At 44.2% G+C, this 19912-nt stretch overlaps 1 long non-coding RNA gene across 1 annotated transcript in view; it reads left to right on the top strand.

Annotated features, from left to right (window-relative positions):
* LOC126203354 (uncharacterized) overlaps positions 1-19912 on the top strand; it is a 920708-nt gene that overhangs the window by 689001 nt on the left and 211795 nt on the right. Inside the window, exon 3 of the long non-coding RNA XR_007540259.1 lies at positions 7322-7371. This is a non-coding gene — a long non-coding RNA (uncharacterized LOC126203354). The remainder of the gene's footprint in view (positions 1-7321; positions 7372-19912) is intronic.

Below are 19912 nucleotides of genomic sequence, written 5' to 3'. Positions count from 1 at the left end.
ACTTACAGTCTCAGTAAATTCTTCCTCAATGTAACGCTTGTGCTTGATACGAATGTTAGGAGCGGACTCTTTGCATGTACTTGCCTGCTTTTTATGTCTGTTGATTCTTGCGTCAAGGGTTATTTTGTTTTCAAGGTAGGAGAATTCCTTAACTTCGTCTACTTTGTGATCACCGATTTTATGTTAAGCTTCTCGTTATTTCTTACTTTTGCCGCTTTTCAGCATTTTTATCTGATTAATGCTGTATCCATTAGACCGTTCTTCTATTCAACATCTACATCTACGTAATTATTCTGCTATTCACAATAAAGTGCCTGGCAGAGGGTTCAATAAACGACCTTCAAGCTGTCTTTCTACCGTTCCACTCTCGAACGGCACACGGGGAAAACGAGCACTTAAATTTTTCTGTGCGGGCCCTGATTTATCTTATTTTATCGTGATGATCATTTCTTCCTATATAGGTGGATGCCAACAGAATGTTTTCGCAATCTGAGGAGGAAACTGGTGATTGAAATTTCATGAGAAGGTCCCGTCGCAACGAAAAACGCCTTTGTTTTAATGATTGCCACTCCAATTCACTATCACGTATGTGACACTATCTCCCCTATTTAGCGATAACCTCTATGCCATGTTTAATTTTTGCACGCTCTTAGGGAAATACTCTATCTGTCAGTTTCTGGCGGTTGTTTTAATAGCCACTTTCCACCACGCTTCACAATTTCACTGAAAGTGTAAGTCTTTTCTCATTGTTGGGCTCCTCTCGACTTTTACAGTTAACGAAAATTTGTTAATATGGTTACTTCTTCTTGAAGAGACATGGGTGTTGATAAATTCCGATGTTTGTCGCTCTGATGCAGCAACAATTGTGGAATGGCTTTTTTTTCCGGGAAACAGTTTTATCGTTTTTATCGTTTCATTATGTCTGTTGGTTGTAGTTTTCTCCTCAACTACAATTATCGTGGCTTGTCTGATACGTTAAATAATGCAAGTACTGTACACCAGTTTCTTATTTTACGCGTTCATTAATTGGTTTCTTTGGAAGTATAGTGATCAAAACATCACTTTATTGTGTCAAAATACGACGTATTTTTGCATTTCGTCAGATCTTTCGCTGTTCACTAGGTCTTTCTTGTTCTTAAAAACAAACGTAGCTCCTCAGCAAATGTCTGCGGGTCAGAAGAAAATCATAAATAAATAGTCCTGTAATCTGGTTTCATAGCTGTTCTAGTCCTTAGGAAATCTATAGTACGACAAATCTGGTGTCCACCTTTTAGGCATCCGTGAGTCAGTTGTTAGAAACGGAACCCTCATAGAATCACTATATTGTATGTTTGCCTGTCTATTTGTGTGTCGGACTGTTAAAAACACTCTATCTCAGGGACGCGTAGTCATATCAAGGTGAAATTTATGCCACGTACTGAGTTCTATTTTCCTTTGGTGGTGTAAAAATTTAAGCTTCATTGTCAATTAAATTAAATGATACGGCCATTTGTGTCACATATTTCAGTACTTGTAAACTCACTCCTCAAAACCTATAGGTATCAAGGTGAAACTTATGTAACGTATTGAGGTCTATGGTCACTTGACGGTGTAAAAAATTGAAAGTTCAAAGCCAATTCAGTCAAAAGGTACCGCCATTTATGTTACATATTTTAATACTTGCAAACTCACTGCTCAAAACCTATAGGGTACTTCCCGCTGTCATAGAGTCGTGAAATATGCCAAAGAAGGAGGTTTCAGAGTACAATCAACAGAAAAAATACGAAACTGTAAATCTGGAATTAGATCACAAGGACTTTTTTTGTCATTTCTTATCTGAATCTCGGTCTGTTTGTCAAGGTTCGTTTTTCTCGGAAATGGGTAGACGTGTGAGGTTGAAGCTTATGTCTCATACTAAGGTATATACGAACTCTGCCGTGTAATAAATGTAGGCTTCTATCTCAATGCAACTAAAATTTAGAGGTATTTCGGTAGCAAATTTTAATGCTCGAAAACACACTCATCGAATTCTAAGGGTACTTAGCGTTGGCCTAGAATCATGAAATTTGTCAAGAACCAATGTATCAAACAAAAGAAAGAAATCTGAAAACTGCTAATTTCTATTTATATGACACCCGAAAAATATTTCTTTGCTCATTTGTTATCCGACATTAAACTTAAAACTAAGACAATCAGCAGTTCTGCATTCATGTCAACTGGGTGTCAATGGTAAAGGTCAAGGAATGCATTTATCGAAAATATGACGCGTTCCGGAATTTATCCATCATCAGACATCCAGGAGCGATTACTGAATGGAGATATGGCGATTCAAGTTGTATATCAAAGAAACATTCGTAGACTACGTGCAGTAACCGCTCCATATCTGAAGATGGATAAATACCAGAAGGCGTCATATGAGCAATAAAGTCAAGATCCAGTCAGCCTGAATGAGGACCTGCTGGTTATTATAATAATGGTCCTGCCTCCTTTATATTATAGATATTTAAAAGTTCTCGAAACTCATGGAATTCTCGGGACCTTCTCGATTCTCTTATGGTTAACTGCCTGATACACAATTAAATTTATACCAAACCATCAGTGCGAGAGTCCTACCCCCTCATGGGCCATTTTTTGTTACTGCTACAGGTTTTTTTGCTACACACTCTCATTTTTGTACAAATAATGTCACAAACAATATAAACAATACTACTGGCATTCATCATCTATCGGAATAAACAGTGAAACGCATTGTTCGCTTGCCTTGCTGCTGTAGCAATGTTCAAGAAAAATTAGATGTGCTGTCACGACTGCTTGTGTCAGACTGTGGATGGACTGTGACAGCTTCACTAACTGTAGTTCTTTTACTCGTTTTAACATCTTTCCTAATCAGTAATTAAAACTTCCGGGCTAAGAGGCCGTGGTCCAATAGTAGAAATACTTCTCCCTGACGTTTCGTTGCCAGCTGCGGGCAACATCATCTGAGGTGAGTCGTAGACACCTCAGATGATGTTGCCCGCAGCTGGCAACGAAACGTCAGGGAGAAGTATTTCTACTATTGGACCACGGCCTCGTAGCCCGGAAGTTTTAATTACTGAAGACGCCGGCCGTGAAAGCCTACACACTATGATCTTTCCTAATGTTTATAGGCTAATATTTAGGCTTCCTGAGACGGGCGTAATAATTGAGCCGTGCGTGGCTCGTGTTTCCGCCAATTATGTATTTTACACCTTTTTTTTAAAGTACTTCCACCTCACTACCTTAATTTAATTTACTACTGAGTTTCTGCTTTGCCCGACCGTCAGCGGCGTTACCAGCGCGTATCGATATATCCCCTCTCGTAGTATCTTTGCTCGACTGCTATTACTTCCCGGTCGTTGTTCGTCGTAGGAAGTTCGCCTCCGGAGTTCGTGTCGGGAGTTCGGCTAAGCAGTTCGGATTGGCAGTTCACGTCGCGAGTTCGTGTTGCGAGTTCGGGCTGTCAGTTGGTTGGGGACGCGTCTGAAGCGCAGCCCGGACCTGCCAGTCGGTGAGTTGCGATGCGGCACTTGGGCAGTCGGGTTGCAGCAGCAGTGAGGTCTGCGACAACATGGCTCGCCCAACCATTGCTGCCACGCATCACTTGAGCCGGGCCACGGTCTTGATGGATCGTCGGTCGGTCGTCCAACCAGACGACGCGTTTTGGCTCGCCGATCGTTCATAAGTCGGCTTAGTTACTGTTGTGTATCGATCAGCTCTTCGTGCAAGTGTTTGTCAGGTTGTGTGTGTAGTTGGTGTTTATTGACGACGAGTTTAGATGTTGGCATTCTGAGTGAGTCGGTCGGTTTTTGCGGACGAGGGAAGTTCTCCGCGCGGTGCAGTCGGCTGGGGCCGCTGGCAGTCCCTGCGCAGTGTCGGAGCGTGTGTGGAGCTGTCCGATCTCTACGATCTTCGTGGTTCGCCGACTCAGGACGTCAAAGTTGAGTAGAGGTTTCAACTACCCAAGCCATGTCTATTCATGCTGTGGTGGTTCGGTTCGGTGGTTTGCTGTTGGGGAGGTTCTCCGGTGAGCAACACCGAGTGGTTCTACTGCTGAGATTTAGCCGCCATGCGGTGTAATTAACTATTTTGTCGACTACGATTTGAGTGCACCAGTGGAATTTTCTGTCTTGTTGCCGTTAGTGTTCTGGTTACCTTCCCTGGGCACTGACGTAAATTCAGGCAGTGTTCTTTAGAGCGAGTTAACTATATCCACGTGTTTGAAATTCTAGTGTACCAGCGGAATTTTCTGCCTAGTGGCCGTTAGTGTTCCGGTTACCTGCCCTGGCCACTAACGTAATTTCAGGCAGCGTCCTTTCCTCGCTTATTGTCGCTGTTCAACATGGTGTGTAATTTTAACAGGTAATACGTACTCCATTGTGGACTATCACGTTTGTAACATTGCCGCTTGGGATTCCCATGTACTGATTGACGGGAAGCAAGTTGTTGTGTCGGTCGGTCTGTGACTGCCCCCTGGTTGTGTTCCGATAGATCATGTATAGTTGGGGTCACCACTACCTGTCTCACCCAAGTGAACGAGGGCAGACCGACCTCCCTGGAGGCCTTGTGAGTGCCACCGGTGTTTAATTATCTGTTGTCAGCTATTTTAAATTGTAGGCTTATGGTTATTGTTTGTTATTTAAAATTTTGCAAATTAATTTTTAAATTTATCTTTCAAGATTAAACACTGCGGCCTTCTGACTTTAAAGATTTTGGTAATATATTCTGAAATTTTGAAGTTTGATTGTGGCCCTCATCCATTGGTAGTGCACGTTGTATATGTTGCCTTTTGGGTTTTAAATTATTTTATTGCTATCTTAATTGAATTTTGACTTTTTCTTTAATTTCTTGTTAACCATCCGCCTTTAAAGGTCTATGCTGATATATTCTAAAATTTTAAAATTAACTGTGGCCCTCAGCCATTTATATTGCACTTTGCGTATGTTGTTTCTGAATTATTTTATTGGTACCTTAATTGGATTTTTTATCTTGTTAAGATATCTTGTTAGAGGCCTTCAGCCGTGGAAGAGTTGCTAAATTACAATAGATGACAATTAGAAGCAGAAACTGACTTCAACCCTTGGCCCTTTCCACAATCCTATTATCTGTTGTGCCCAGCGGGTTTAGCGGGCGTCTCAATAATCACAAAATGTGAAGGCGTTTCAGGAACAATAGACTCTTTCGGAGACCGACCGTCTGGCGTTCCACACGTTGAGCTATAGATTCGTCGCCTTCTGTTGCAAGAAGCAATTAATGTACACTGATCAGGCAAAACATTACGACCACTGCCCATCGCGACGTTGGTAGCCACCTGATGGCGTTGCGGGAATGTGACGTAGCAGACACGAACGGGGATTCACCCAAGCAAAGGTATGGAAGATACGGCTGCAAATGGCGAAATCCATCGAGATAAGCGACTTTGACAAATGACAGATTAATATATGCAGAGTCTGTGAACGAGTATCTCGAAAATGGCGAAGCTGGTCGAATATTCATGTGCAACAGTCATGAGCCTCCACAGAAATAGGTTGAAGGAAGTGACACTATCACTAGGTGGTAAATGGTTGGACGTCCACGACTCTTCACAGAACGTGTGTCTTCTCTGTAAAGATGGATAGATGGTGACTGTGGCACCTGCGCCGAAAGAACATCCCGTTCAGCGTACATTGTTGAGCGTGCAGCTCCGCAGCTCACCATCCCTAGGTGTTCACATGTTGACCCATCGATATCGTCACTTACGAATGCAGTAGCAACGGGACCATCGGGGGCGGTCCTGATGTTCAGGAAGCCGGGGAGCCGGCCGGAGTGGCCGTGCGGTTCTAGGCGCTACAGCCTGGAACTGAGCGACCGCTACGGTCGCAGGTTCGAATCCTGCCTCGGGCGTGGATGTGTGTGATGTCCTTAGGTTAGTTAGGTTTAATTAGCTCTAAGTTCTAGGCGACTCTCATAGTGCTCAGAGCCATTTGAACCATTTTGAAGCTGAGGAAAGACCACTCCCTCCCACAAAATTACTGACCCATTAGTCTGCTGAGCGCTCGCTAGGCACTGCATTACAAATGACACCCTGAGGCCGGAGCAATTCGGCTTCAGGAATCACGACAATGCAACAGTTCCTCCGCGTCGTTGAATACATAACACACGGATACAACACAAACAAAGCAACTGGGGCGGTGTTCCTGGACATCGAAAATGCCTTCGACTGTCTGTGGCGCAACGGCCTCATACACAAACTCAGCTACGCAGAGTTCCCCGACGGGCTCGTAGTCATATATCACGGACAGGAGTTCCAACACCGACGTGCAGGCAAACAATCAACACGACATGGTATTCAGGCTGGAGTACCCAAAGGAAGCATATTAAGGCCCATACTGTTTAACCTCTACATTAAACACATCCCAGCTACACCCAGCCCGACGGTGGCAACTACGTGGATGACACTGCCGTCCTCGCGCAAGATTGGAAACCGTCTAACATTAACTCACGAGTACAGAATGCACTCAGAGCGGCAGATCCTTGGTTGATGAAATGGCGTGTTACAGTAAACGTTGACAAATGCGAAGCCGTTCTGTTCACCAGAAGACCGAAACTACTGCGCAAACATCAACACTGTAACCCAATAACACTACATGCACGCCCAATACGTTTCCGTGAGAAGGTCAAATACCTCGGTGTCTGGCTGAACAGGAGACTACTCTAGGGGGACCACGTTCAACACATGACCAACAAAGCAAACGCAAGGCTCAAACAGCTCTACCATATGCTTAACGGGAGTAGCACACTGAATAGGAGGGTGTCAAGGTTCATGTACACCACACTTATTAGACCTCTGATGAAGTACGCTGCTCCCGTCTGGGGATACGCTGCGCCCACACGCCTGCACCGTCTGCAGCTCACAGAACAAAGTACTCGGAATCATAAACAATGCTCCGCGTTACACACGCACCGCGGATCTTCACCTGGAATATCGGCTAGATACCCTCTTGCAGGTATTCCAAAATCTCTCTACACGACTGTACAGAGAAACGAGACACTCGCGTAACCCTTTTATCCTTTCTCTGGGGAGGTCCGACCACAACCATAGATGGAAACATAATAGGCCAAAGACACTACTAGCAAGAAACTAAACATCTATGGTCCATAGCACGCTAACACAACAGTACTGGCGAGCCCCTGCAACACAGCTACTACTGGCAATCCCAGATGCTCGACCTGCCGAAAAACAGGCAATCGCAGGGATGCCGTACTGTACTGTACACACACACCCTACACTGTGAGCTGATCTATGGCCGATCACCCACTAATGTATGACGACCTCGAACTGTTACAGGGACGCAGCAGCCGCAGCAGGCCCTACAACGTGCACCCGCAACGACAAAGGTAACTATGCGCGATACCTCGCACTAACATAACAACACCTTGCATGCACTGTCGCAGCTAGCAAGCCGCTACTGCCATTACTACCCGTCCTACTGTCGCAGAAGATTTTTTCCACTGGCACTTGCCTTGGCACTTTTTTTTCCCTCTGCCCTTACAAACCGCTACCCTTCAATCGCGTTCGTCCACTTTCTGTCTCCTGATGGAAAATGTCAATTAGTAATGGACAACACCACAGCCTGCATCCTGTGACTCCTGATTTTAACATGTCATACGGAGGTGACAGTACAACTTTTGGTTTGGTCACCCCGTTGGTATTGGCGTGGAGGGGCCCCATCCTTTAGTCGGGGACCATCGCGGTTCGACGGTCGATCGATGGAAACGTGTCGGCTCTTCAGGTGAATCAAATCTTTGCTACATTAGGCCCATGGTCATATCCACAAACGCCATCAACGAGGTGAACAGCGGCTCGAAATGTGCATCGGTTCATAGACGCAGGCTGGAGGGAGCAGTTTTATGCCGTGGAAAGAATTGTTCTGCACTAGCATGGGACCTGAGGCAGTCATTGAAGACGCGCTGACGGTGAACCATCTGCATCCTCTCATGTTTGATGTTTCCCCCGACAGCGGTGTCATGTTGCAGCAGCATAATTGTCCGGGTCTCGGAGCTTGTATCGCGCTACAGTGGTTTTAGTAGAATTATAGTGAACTCAAGTTGATGTCTCGGCCACCAAATTCGTCTGATATAAATCCTATGGAACCGACATAAAGGTTCTTGTGTATGATACCGCGTCATAATGTATAAAACTACTGCTGCTGGAGAAAAAAAAGAAACCAACGTTCGGAACGTTCGGCCACGGTTGCAGCTGGGTCACGCTGCTACAGCGGCCGAAACGATTTTTTTTTCTCCAGCAGCGGTAGTTTTATGCATTATGACGCGGTACCATGCTCAGAAAACTTGACTGACTCTGGCCGCGGAAGGCAATGCAGTCCTGTGGAAGAGATCTCGACTTCTATCGAGCGTCGTCAGCGCGTATGTAAATCAGAGGCGAGTTTGTTTACATAAATTACATGATCTTTGCGTAGACTTCTATTGCTCCATTCCTCCACAAAACTGCCAACAAACTTTCGGATCCCTAATGTGCAGAATCAGTAATGTATTTTGTTCCAAAGACGGACAAAGAAGCTATTAAGCAGGTGAGCATAATGTTTCGGCTCATAAATGTACATCTTCTTGATGTCTGATAGGTACGATAAGTGCGGGTATTCGATTTGTTGTTGTAGCTGCGCCGGCCGCTGTGGCCGAGCGGTTCTGGGCGCTTCAGTCCGGAACCACGCAACTGCTACAGTCGCAGGTTCGAATCGTGCCTCGGGCATGGATGTGTGTGATGTCCTTAGGTTAGTTAGGTTTAACTAGTTCTAAGTTCTAGGGGACTAATGACCTCAGCAGTTGAGTCCCATAGTGCTCAGAGCCATTTGAACCATTTTTGAAGCATTGCCTGCGCGATCTCGTCATTTTGGAAGGCAGAACGAATCAATATAAATATGCATGTATCCTTGGTGACTAAGTCTACTCCTACGGGTACTTTGCTCTTCGCCGGCCGCGGTGGTCTCGCGGTTCTAGGCGCCCAGTCCGGAACCGTGCGACTGCTACGGTCGCAGGTTCGAATCCTGCCTCGGGCATGGATGTGTGTGATGTCCTTAGGTTAGTTAGGTTTAACTAGTTCTAAGTTCTAGGGGACTAATGACCTCAGCAGTTGAGTCCCATAGTGCTCAGAGCCATTTGAACCATTTTTGAAGCATTGCCTGCGCGATCTCGTCATTTTGGAAGGCAGAACGAATCAATATAAATATGCATGTATCGTTGGTGACTAAGTCTACTCCTACGGGTACTTTGCTCTTCGCCGGCCGCGGTGGTGTCGCGGTTCTAGGCGCCCAGTCCGGAACCGTGCGACTGCTACGGTCGCAGGTTCGAATCCTGCCTCGGGCATGGATGTGTGTGATGTCCTTAGGTTAGTTAGGTTTAAGTAGTTCTAAGTTCTAGGGGACTGATAACCACAGCAGTTGAGTCCCATAGTGCTCAGAGCCATTTGAACCATTTGAACTTTGCTCTTCCTCGGTCGATGGTGTTTACCAGCAGGATAATGCAACTTGTCACACAGCTCGCACTATACGTGTGTTGCTCGAAGAACACCAGGACGAGTTTACCCTACGGCCCTATCCACCAAACTCCCCTGCACATGCGTTTCAGTAACCAGTGGTGCATCCAAACACTTACCAATGCTCCAGTCTCTGATCACTATGTGATGAGACATGGTCTGAAGGTGACATTTGATAAAATCAAAACCTGTTTGGATGTACGATTATTAATTTTAATAAATCCTTCGATAAATAATGATGGGTGTTTTAATTATCTTCTGAACACTCATGCTTTCCAGCAAAAAGATGTTCAAATGTGTGTGAATTTCTAAGGGACCAAACTGTTGAGGTCACCGGTCCCTAGCCTTACACACCACTTAAATTAACTTATGCTAAGAACAACACTCACACCCATACCCGAGGGAGGACTCGAACCTCCGACGGGTGGGTCCGGGCAGTCAGTGACATGACGCCTCTAACTGCGCGGCCACTCTGGCTTTCCAGCAAATTTTATAAAATTAAAATAGTTCAGTCATGTTTGATTTTGGGTCCAGAATAACGAACAGATGAAACAACAAAAAGGACGCTCTAATTATTCAGATAAGAAGGATTACTTTGATTTACTGGATATGAACTTTATACTTTAAAGTAAGTCGGTATAGTCCACATACAATCCTGGCTTTAACGATAATTAGACCTAAACTGTACTTTACTGTGCCACCGTTTAATGCAGACAGCTTCTCAACACTGAGGCGTGGGGGGGTGCGTGAAATGGTAGTCTGAGATTACTGAGAACTTCCACATAGGGTTAATCATCTGAAAAAAGGAAGGTTTCGTTAACACTTAACAAAAACAAAGAATAAACGAAACTGGTCTGCGCTTTTTATATTAACAACAATTTAGTAAATACAAAAAGTCAGTAGGCTTTTGTTTACGTATGTTGCCACATGGAATCAGGATATCAGGATGGCCACACGGTAACGCTTTGTGGTAGCACACTGTGGAATGGAAATCATTCGTGTGTACATCCAACGGGCTACACCCAAAATATTTTCCTAAAGACGTTCCAAAGTGATGTAGCACTCTACAGAGAGGTAAACTATAAATATAAGAAAGATAATAGCTGATGAAAAAATGATCGTACAAGAAAAATACGTTAATTTGGAGAAATGTATTATACATGAAGATGCCTGATAAACTTTGGAAATATAACGCTGTTCAACTAGAAACACACTAGGGCCCGTCTCAAAGACAAGTGGTCAGTTAAGAAGGAGAAAAAAAATTATGTTCCGATTATAACATCGTGACGTTATTCGTGTTATCGATGATCGAAAGATCAGTAGACCGGTAATCCTGTCCTCTTTTTTATTGATGATAAAGCCAGGGATACGTGATTGGTACGTGATTGGTCACTAACAAATAATGGACGATAAAAGTTCAAGTATTTCAACACAGAATCGTAAGAGTATATGAACATTATGGTTAGATAAGTTAACTGACCCACTTGCAAAATAAAAATGCGTAGAATATCGCACCCTGGCTAGTTAACAGTGGCAAAGAGTGACCGAAGGACTCGTGGTTGGTCATGTACGAACAAGGGACAAGAAATGTCAAGTAATTCAGCAAAACATTGCATAAGAGTATCACTATCACGCACAGGTTAAGTAACCGGATCATTTACTGATGATTTACATTAACTCGGCATGATTCCTAAGGTAACAACGTACACTTTATCTGAACACAAAGCACGACTTCCTAAATCCCCTCTAATCCCTCAAAATGTGAAAATTTGGATGCCGATTTACGCACAACTGCCTTCTCTTAACTGATTCTCAAAAATTATACTGAATTTACTGTGATGAACATTGTCTGGACACAAAGCATTCTTACGAATATGGAAGAACTGATTTAATTCAAACGTATGATACTATCAAAGCCTTAATCAATCGCCCAAGATTATAACATAAAATGGTTAACTAGAATATTAGCACACTTTTAGAACATACTATACGCCCTTCTTATACTCAGTACGAAGCGTGTTACTAGCACATCCATGTTACGTACATACCGCCGCCACAGAACTGTTACGAACCCTCTACCTTTACCTATCCAGAAAAAGCCGTGGTGGGGGAAAAGGCAGCTCCAAAGAGCCTAGCCATATTCCTCACCCACAAAGCGGATTGACCTTACACCTGTCGATTGGTACAGTTAACCTCTCTGGCGACTCGCTAATAACCTAAAGTTTGGCAAGACTGAGTTGGAACAAAACACATCTCTTCACCGATTAGAAATACGTTCCACTCGTTCTGTCATGGATTCGTATTCACACCTGGGATTGGAGAAACAAGAAAAATGCTGATGCTCCTCACATAGATAAAAATTAAAGAGATACATTTTTCTCCTTACTCGATATCTGCCACTGCCACAGATGAATAGCTAGAGAAAATAAAGCCATGAAGCAAGACAAAGCCGGATGGAGTGGCCGTGCGGTTCTAGGCGCTACAGTCCGGAACCGAGCGACCGCTACGGTCGCAGGTTCGAATCCTGCCTCAGGCATGGATGTGTGTGATGTCCTTAGGTTAGTTAGGTTTAATTAGTTCTAAGTTCTAGGCGACTGATGACCTCAGAAGTTGAGTCCCATAGTGCTCAGAGCCATTTGAACCAAGCCAAGCAAGACAAATGTAAATGTCGTGTGATTAGGGCCTCCCATCGGGTAGACCATTCGCCGGGTACAAGTCTTTCGATTTGACGCCACTTCGGCAACTTGCGCGTCGATTGGGATGAAATGATTATGACAACACAACACCCAGCGCTTGAGCGGAGAAAATCTCACCCAGCCGGGAATCGAACCTGGGCCCTTAAGATTGACATTCTGCCACGCTGACCACCTTTTTCTTTTCTTATTATTATTAATCTCATTTTGTTCGTTTTTGTTCGTTGTATCTGCCCAGGGCGGACGACGCAAGACACCCGTTTCAGTTCGCCGTTCATCCATTAACTCAGTTTTTTATTACAGAACACTCTGAGTTACCGTGGCGGCTACCACTCAGCTACCGGGGCGGACATGAAACAAGATAATTTATTATGAAAGCGATATAGTAGATCCTTTTCAAAGGGCGCCTATCACATGCTTTTGATAGACGCTGATGAGTATATCACGAGTACAGTCGCTCTCCTACAAGTAGGTTCTTTTCCTTGAATCCAGGTGACCACTGTTTTCCCACTGTAAAATTCGCATATTTCAGCAATTTTCTAGATATTCTGCACACAGAATTGATCGAATGAATTATCTGTTTCTGCTGATACGTGATTTGTAGGCCTACCTTTCGCATCTTACCGCGTGCCCCTGGTATAACACAGACGTGTCATTTCATTAATAATGGAGTGCATTTAGTATTGAGGCCTGTCGTTTCATAAATTGTTGGCAATGGACAGTATTTACTGTCTAAAGGGAAAAATCTCTTATTTTACTCGTGTATAAGTGTTCTGTGTGTGTGTGTGTGTGTGTGTGCGTGTGTGTGTGTGTGTGTGTGCACCACGCCCGCGCAAAGATTATCTTGCACCGTGTGTTTTTTCTGTAGAATAAAAAGTGGCATCCGAGACGTCAAGAAATTTAAACTAAGCGTAGATTTTCCTCGCATGCAGTTGTGTTACAGGAGCCAGTACTTCAGAAGTGATGTGCTGGGGCTTTGCGGTATCGTGTGTTGGGACGGAATCCGATCTGCCTTAGCTGACGCAAGCGCAGCGCTGGCGTATCGAATGCACTCTATCCGCCCGAACGAAGCTTTCAAAAAGCGTGCCTCATACGTGGTAACCGTTCAAATATTAATGCTTCTTTAAGCGGCTACTGAGACACATTTATCTTCAGTACGCATTTCCGAAAAAGGTCATGATTTAATTATGTTTCCTTTTTACGAGAACCACACAATATTCTCTCAGTTAAGTTCACCGAACTTGTCTGCTGATGTAAATTTCTTTGTGCATGTAAAATTCCTTTCATAAACTATTAGTGTTTGTTGAAAAATAAATAGAAATAGCGTTCAGTAACAGCTAAGCTAACTTGAAGACATGTGCTAAGTTCAATACTCACTTACAAAATCATCTGGTGAGGATTACCACAAACTACTGTACTTCATAGACAGTCGTTCTCCGTTCATGAAACGCCCATTTGAAATTCAGATGGCATACTCCCAGAAAACAATTTACCATTAGTGTCAAGCTTCAACAAAGAACGTCATGTCTCCAGATGTGACGTATATAACTCTGTGTTCAAAGAGGTAAGCAGGAAAGTCAATGATACGATCTTGTAGATGAGATCTGTAAACTATGAAATAAAGGTGACAGCACTGAGTGGATCTCGCACTGTTGCTGTGGTAGACACCCACATTACTGATAATTGTCCTCAGACGATAGTTATGCTATATCACAATTTATAGCTGCACAAGCCTCAAAGACGTGAACAAATATTTTCTTTCAAAGTAGCATCACATTAGTTTCTGCAACTGATGTGAATACTTTCCGCAAGCGTCTGGTGTAATAAAGTACTTAGCAAACAATACATCTCTAATTAGCTCCTATCTCGAACCAAATTTTACACTTTTATCAAAAAAAATTGACAAAGAGCCAATCGTTTGTATACAAGTTTATTTAAAAATATGGACCTAATTTAACTTATCTGTATGTCGTTAAGTATTAATTGTGCATGAACAGCATACATTCCACTGAAAGAAGGAAGTTTCAACGATTTTTAAGCAGGCTAAAATGTTCGCCTTGTCCCCCATTTGCTACAAACGTCACAGCGGTTGTCAGACTCGTCCCACAGTTGAAGAAGCATGTCTTGTCCTAAGAAGTTCACGGTAGCAGTGATACGGTTCCGCAGGTCGGCCAACGTTCCTGGCAGAGGCGGGAAGTAAAAGCCTTCTTAACCCAGCGTCATATGGCGTGAGGTCGAAAAATCTCGGTGGCTAAAAGTGAAGAGCCAGGTCTTGATTTCCCATGCGACGTATCTATCGCCGACGAAAGGACTGATTTAAAAATCCTCGGACATAACGGTGCCAATGGGGCGCAGTTCCAGCCTGCTGTTAAATGAATTCCAGTAAATCTTCAGTAAATTGAGGAAAGTATCATTGTTCTAACATGTCGAAGTACGTTATTACACTTACAGTGCTTTCCGAAAAGAGAGAATGGTCCATAAACTTTTGTCAGCGATAAGGCGCAGACCACGTTTAGCTTTGCCGAGTCTCTCTCTTACTGCAATATTGTACGGGAATTTAGCGCACCTCAATTGTGAACATTTTGTCTATTCATTTTTGCACTAAGATAGACCGCAGTTTCACAGCTAAAAATTCGGCGCAGTAGAAATGGATCATTCTCCATCATTTACAGTATATCCCCACACAATTCAATACGTTGTTTTTTGGTATTGTCAAGGACAGTATGCACTAGTCGTAAGCAATAAGGCTTGTACAGAAAACGCCGCCTGAAAACTCGCCACGAAACTGTCTTGTATTCGTCTGACGGCATCCTCTGGTACATACTATTGGCCTGGGCTTTCTCATTTGCAGAGACATTCACTTTGTGGAACGTGATTATGCTTATGCTTTTTCTAGTTAGTACAGTACTCCTTATCGTCTAATGAAGCAGAAAACCTTCCGCTGCATCGTAGCTGTCTTACAACTAACTATTGGCGCATATTTCATAGTTATAAAAAAATCGCTCCGAAAAATGCCCCAGCGCCAACACCAAAATTCGATTCTATCAAAATACATGATGGTTATAATTACACTTATGCAACTTGATAGGGTCTCCATGCAAGCAAGTAATCGTAGGACACAAACTTTGTGGAAAGATTTATAAGGACATGCTGAAGAGAAACAACGAATACACTAATGAAAAAAATATAATTTCCACATGAGAGAGTAAATTTGTTAATTCCGTATCATGTTTCCGTTCCAGGTTACAAACTTTGCTCAATATGACAACCATGTGCATGTACAACAGCCCAGAACCGCATTAGAGATCGCATTTCAAAATTACTGTTCCTTGAAATTTTGCAGCGGTAGATCACGGAATGTCAGACCAGCCGAGAGCGCTAATGCGCTGCTTCCTGGACTCGGGTAGACACTCCGGCCGCGGATCGAATCCACCCGGCGGATTAACGACGACGACCGACGTGCCTGCCAGAACGGATGAGGTTTTTAGGTGGTTTCCCATATCTACATATACATGGATACTCTGCAAATCACATTTAAATTCCTGGCAGAGGGTTCATCGAATCACCTTCAAAATTTTCCATTATTCCAATCTTGTATAGCGCGCAGATAGAACGAACACCTATATCTTTCCGTACGAGCCCTGATTTCCCTTATTTTATCGTGGTGATCGTTTTTCCCTATGTATGACGGTGTCAACAAAGTATTTTCCCATTCGCAGGAGAAAGTTGATGACTGGAATTTCGTGAGAAGATTCCGTCGCAACGAAAAACGCCTTTCTTTTAATGATGTCCAGCTCAAATCCTGTATCATTTCTGTCACACTCTCTCCCATATTTCGGGATAATACAAAACGTGCTGCCGTTCTTTGAACTTTTTCGATGTACTCCGTCAGTCCTATCTAGTAAGGATCCCACACCGCGCAGCAGTATTGTAAAAGAGGACGGACAAGCGTAGTCTCCTTAGTAGTGAATACCGGGCTTGTCCCCACGTCCCGACTCACTTACACGACTCGCAGACATTTGCAACAGGTTCGCGCTATTTCATGGCTCACACACTAGACGCAGACAGCTGGGGTACATTTATCCCGTCCTAGGGGGCATGGGGTGGCGGCAGGAAGGGCATGTGGCCACCCCTTCGAATTAACCTTGCCAAATCCGATTGTAACCACGCCGACCATGCGAAAAATGGGGGAAAACGGCGAAAGCCAATGAAAAAGAAGAATCAGAGCTGTCATGACGCAGTCCTTATAGTGCTTGAAAGTAAACACATTGTGTCCGTCATTGTCAGCCAGTGCAACAGTAACTTCTTCAAGAATTTTTGGCGCCGTTGGCCGTCTGCCTATCCCGGCAACAACTGCCGAATCGGCAGGTAGTTCGAGCTTCCAAATCACGTACGAGGACCTCTCCGTATTCCTTCAATGCGTCAACAGCATTGAGGAACAGCTACACTATTGCTGTTGTTTTAATAAAGCAGTTTTACGTCTAAAGATCTGCTGACCTTATCCTGACCCATGTTAACTGAAATTAACGCTTATGTTTCAACCCTATGTTGCCGTAATGGCTCAAATAGCGAAAGTTTAAACATAACTAGCAAGTACTATAAGGTTGGTATTGTTATACAGATGCAAAGCTTTAACGTTCAGCTTGAAAAAGTTGTTCAAAAGCTATTAACATCCGAAAGGGAATATTAAGAAGATTATGGAATTTTAATTTGCGAAAGTGATGATAGATGCAATTCAGAGAGTGAGATTAGCTAAAACAGAAACCAATCTACAGTTGTAAGAGTCAAGCGGCAGGATAAGAGTGCTGTGACTAAAACAGTCTGAGACACTGTTGTAACAAGCGTAGTATTAAATATCCTAACTTTTGATAGTGACAACTTCTCTCACAAAGTTCATTCATTATTTGTTTCATTTAAAGCGGTGGAGAGAGAGTGTCAAACTATCGTCATATCTTCGGAGAAAGCAGTACACTGAAGTGGACGTAGTGGCATCGAAATCTATGAAAATGTTACAGAAAGTCAGAAACTTTCGATACAAGAGTTTGACTTTGGAATGAAATACGAATGCGGAAGGCTTGTCAGTTTTCAGTCCAACGGCTGAAACATGGGAGCAGCGGCACCGATACAACGTAGAAATAGTATCTATTATGTCTAGTAAGGACAGAAGAACAAATGCGACGCCACGTCTTGTGAGAACCGAAGCACAAATGCGGCACAGTCATAACCAAGGGGAATTGTACCAAACCATCCTTGCAGAGGACAGATGTGGGTCTAATTTTTTCTGGTCAGTGCTGACGACCTTGTATGCTGTCTGAAATTAATCTCGCACGGCACGATTGGAAAAGTTTGATCGAAAAATTTAATTACAATTCTACTCCGAGGGAGCGCTGTGTCATTCATTCAACACAACTCAACGACGATGACACGAAGCTACAAGCCACATGTCGGAAAAAGTTGGCACGTCAGTATGGGCACGAAAATTAATCTGTGGGTCTGCTGGCGCTGTACAGCAATCGACGCGTGGAACGATTCCAGTACGGTCAGCAGTCGCAAGCCTAAATGAAATACTGGTCTCTACAGTTGGCTCGGAACAATAGGAGGAGTGGAAGGCCGAGGAATAGACAAAGAAACTGTTGACGTAATAAACTACTGATATTCGAAATGCAAGACAGTAGTAGTAACTGGTGAATATCTGTCACACTTAACTTTCAGGCATTCACCTCTATTCCAGTGTCCCAAGGATTTCACTCGTGAATGATTTAATAAGGGAACCCGGAATTTATGTACACACATCAAAAAAAGTTTTGCATCACCTCGGTTCCGAGAGTTCCGGAACCTGTACAGAAAATTGGAATAGAGATCAACATAAACATCATTTCCTCCCTTTGTATTGCTCATGAAATCCACACATTGCATGTTGTACTACCACACAGCGAGACCGTCAGAGGTAGTCGTCCAGATTGCTGTACACACCGCTACTTCTAATACTCAGTAGAAAGCCATCTTGCATTGATGCATGCCTGTATTCGTCGGGCATACTATCCATAAGTTCATTAAGGCACTGTTGTTCCAGATTGGCCCGCACCTCAACGTCGATTCGGTGTAGATCCCTCAGAGTGGTTAGTGGGTCACGTCATCCATAAACATTCCCTTTCAGTCTATCTCAGGCATGTTATGTTTGATAGGGTTCATGTCTGGAGAACATCCTGGCCACTCTAGTCGAGCGATGTCGTTATCCTGAAGGAAGTCATTCACAAGATGAGCACGATGGGGGCGCAAATTGTCGTCCATGAAGACGAATGCCTCGCCAGTATCCTAACGATATGGTTGGACAATCGGTCGGAGGCTGGCATTCACGTATCGTACAGCCGTTACGGCGCCTTCCATCACCACCAGCGGCGTACGTGACCTCCACATATTGCCACCGCAAAACATTAGAAAACTCTCACTTTGCTACACTCGCTGGACAGCGTGTCTAAGGCGTTCAGCCTGACCGGGTTGCCTCGAAACACGTCTCCGACGATTGTCTGGTTGAAGGCATATGCGACACTCATCGGTGAAGAGAACGTGATGCCAATCGTGAGCGGTCCATTCGGCATGTTGTTGGACACCTCTGTACCGTGTTGCAAGCTGTCATGTTTGTAAAGATGGACCTCACCATGGATGTCGGGAGTAAAGTTGCGCATCATACAGCATATTGCGCAGAGTTTGAGTCGTAGCACGACGTCCTGTGGCTGCACGAAAAGCATTATTCAACATGCTGGCGTTGCTGTCAGCGTTCCTCCGAGCCATAATCCGGAGGCAGCGATCATCCACTGCAATAGTAGCCCTTCGACGGCCTGAGCGAGGCATGTCATCAACAGTTCCTGTCTTTCTGTATCTCCTCCATCGCTTTGGTTCACTCCGAGACGCCTGGACACTTCCTTCGTTGAGAGCCCTTCCTGGCACAAGGTAGCAATGTGGACACCATCGAACCGCGATATTGACCTTCTAGTCATGGTTGAACTACAGATAACACGAGCCGTGTACCCCCTTCCTGGTGGAATGACTGCAACTGTTCGGCTGTCGGACACTCACCGTCTAATACGTACTGTTCATGCACGGTTGTTTACATCTTTGGGCGAGTTTAGTGACATCTCTAAACATACCTCGAGCCGGTAATACTGGCGGTGGCTTCAAAGTGGTCTTATCCATAAGCGCTGCTGCTACCACTCACGGGCAGGAAAGACAAAAACTTAGTGACGCCAGTAAATCGAATAAGAAAACGAGGCGACAGTATCGTAAAGAGAAGATGACAAACAATAACGGCATGAAGAGCTGCGCAGTGCTCAATCAGCTGCAATTTTGGATATTTCCCAGTTGTGAACATGCCATGAACAGGACGCTGTGTAGTTATCAGGGGCTTTAGAGAGCTGTTGATCGGCCTAAATGCGGTGAATGCCCTGGTGAAGTCAACAAACACACAGAAATTATCAAACTGACTCCTCTCGTCCCGTGCTACACAATGTTTTATTGAAAAGTTGGGCTGAGCATACTGTGCCGCAGGGTACGAACGATGCCGACATCGTCATTCTATGCAAAGATAAAGACGATCGCCGTGGTTGTAACTGTTACCGCGGAATGGCACTGCTGAATATCGTTGGAAAAGTATTTTTTCCCGTGTGGTGCTGGGCAGTCTGTAGAAGCTTGGTGA

The sequence above is a fragment of the Schistocerca nitens genome, chromosome 9, assembly GCF_023898315.1.
Source record: "Schistocerca nitens isolate TAMUIC-IGC-003100 chromosome 9, iqSchNite1.1, whole genome shotgun sequence".
Lineage (NCBI taxonomy): Eukaryota > Metazoa > Arthropoda > Insecta > Orthoptera > Acrididae > Schistocerca > Schistocerca nitens.
Note: the sequence above shows the minus strand (reverse complement) of the source record. Positions and strands in the feature narration are given on the sequence as shown.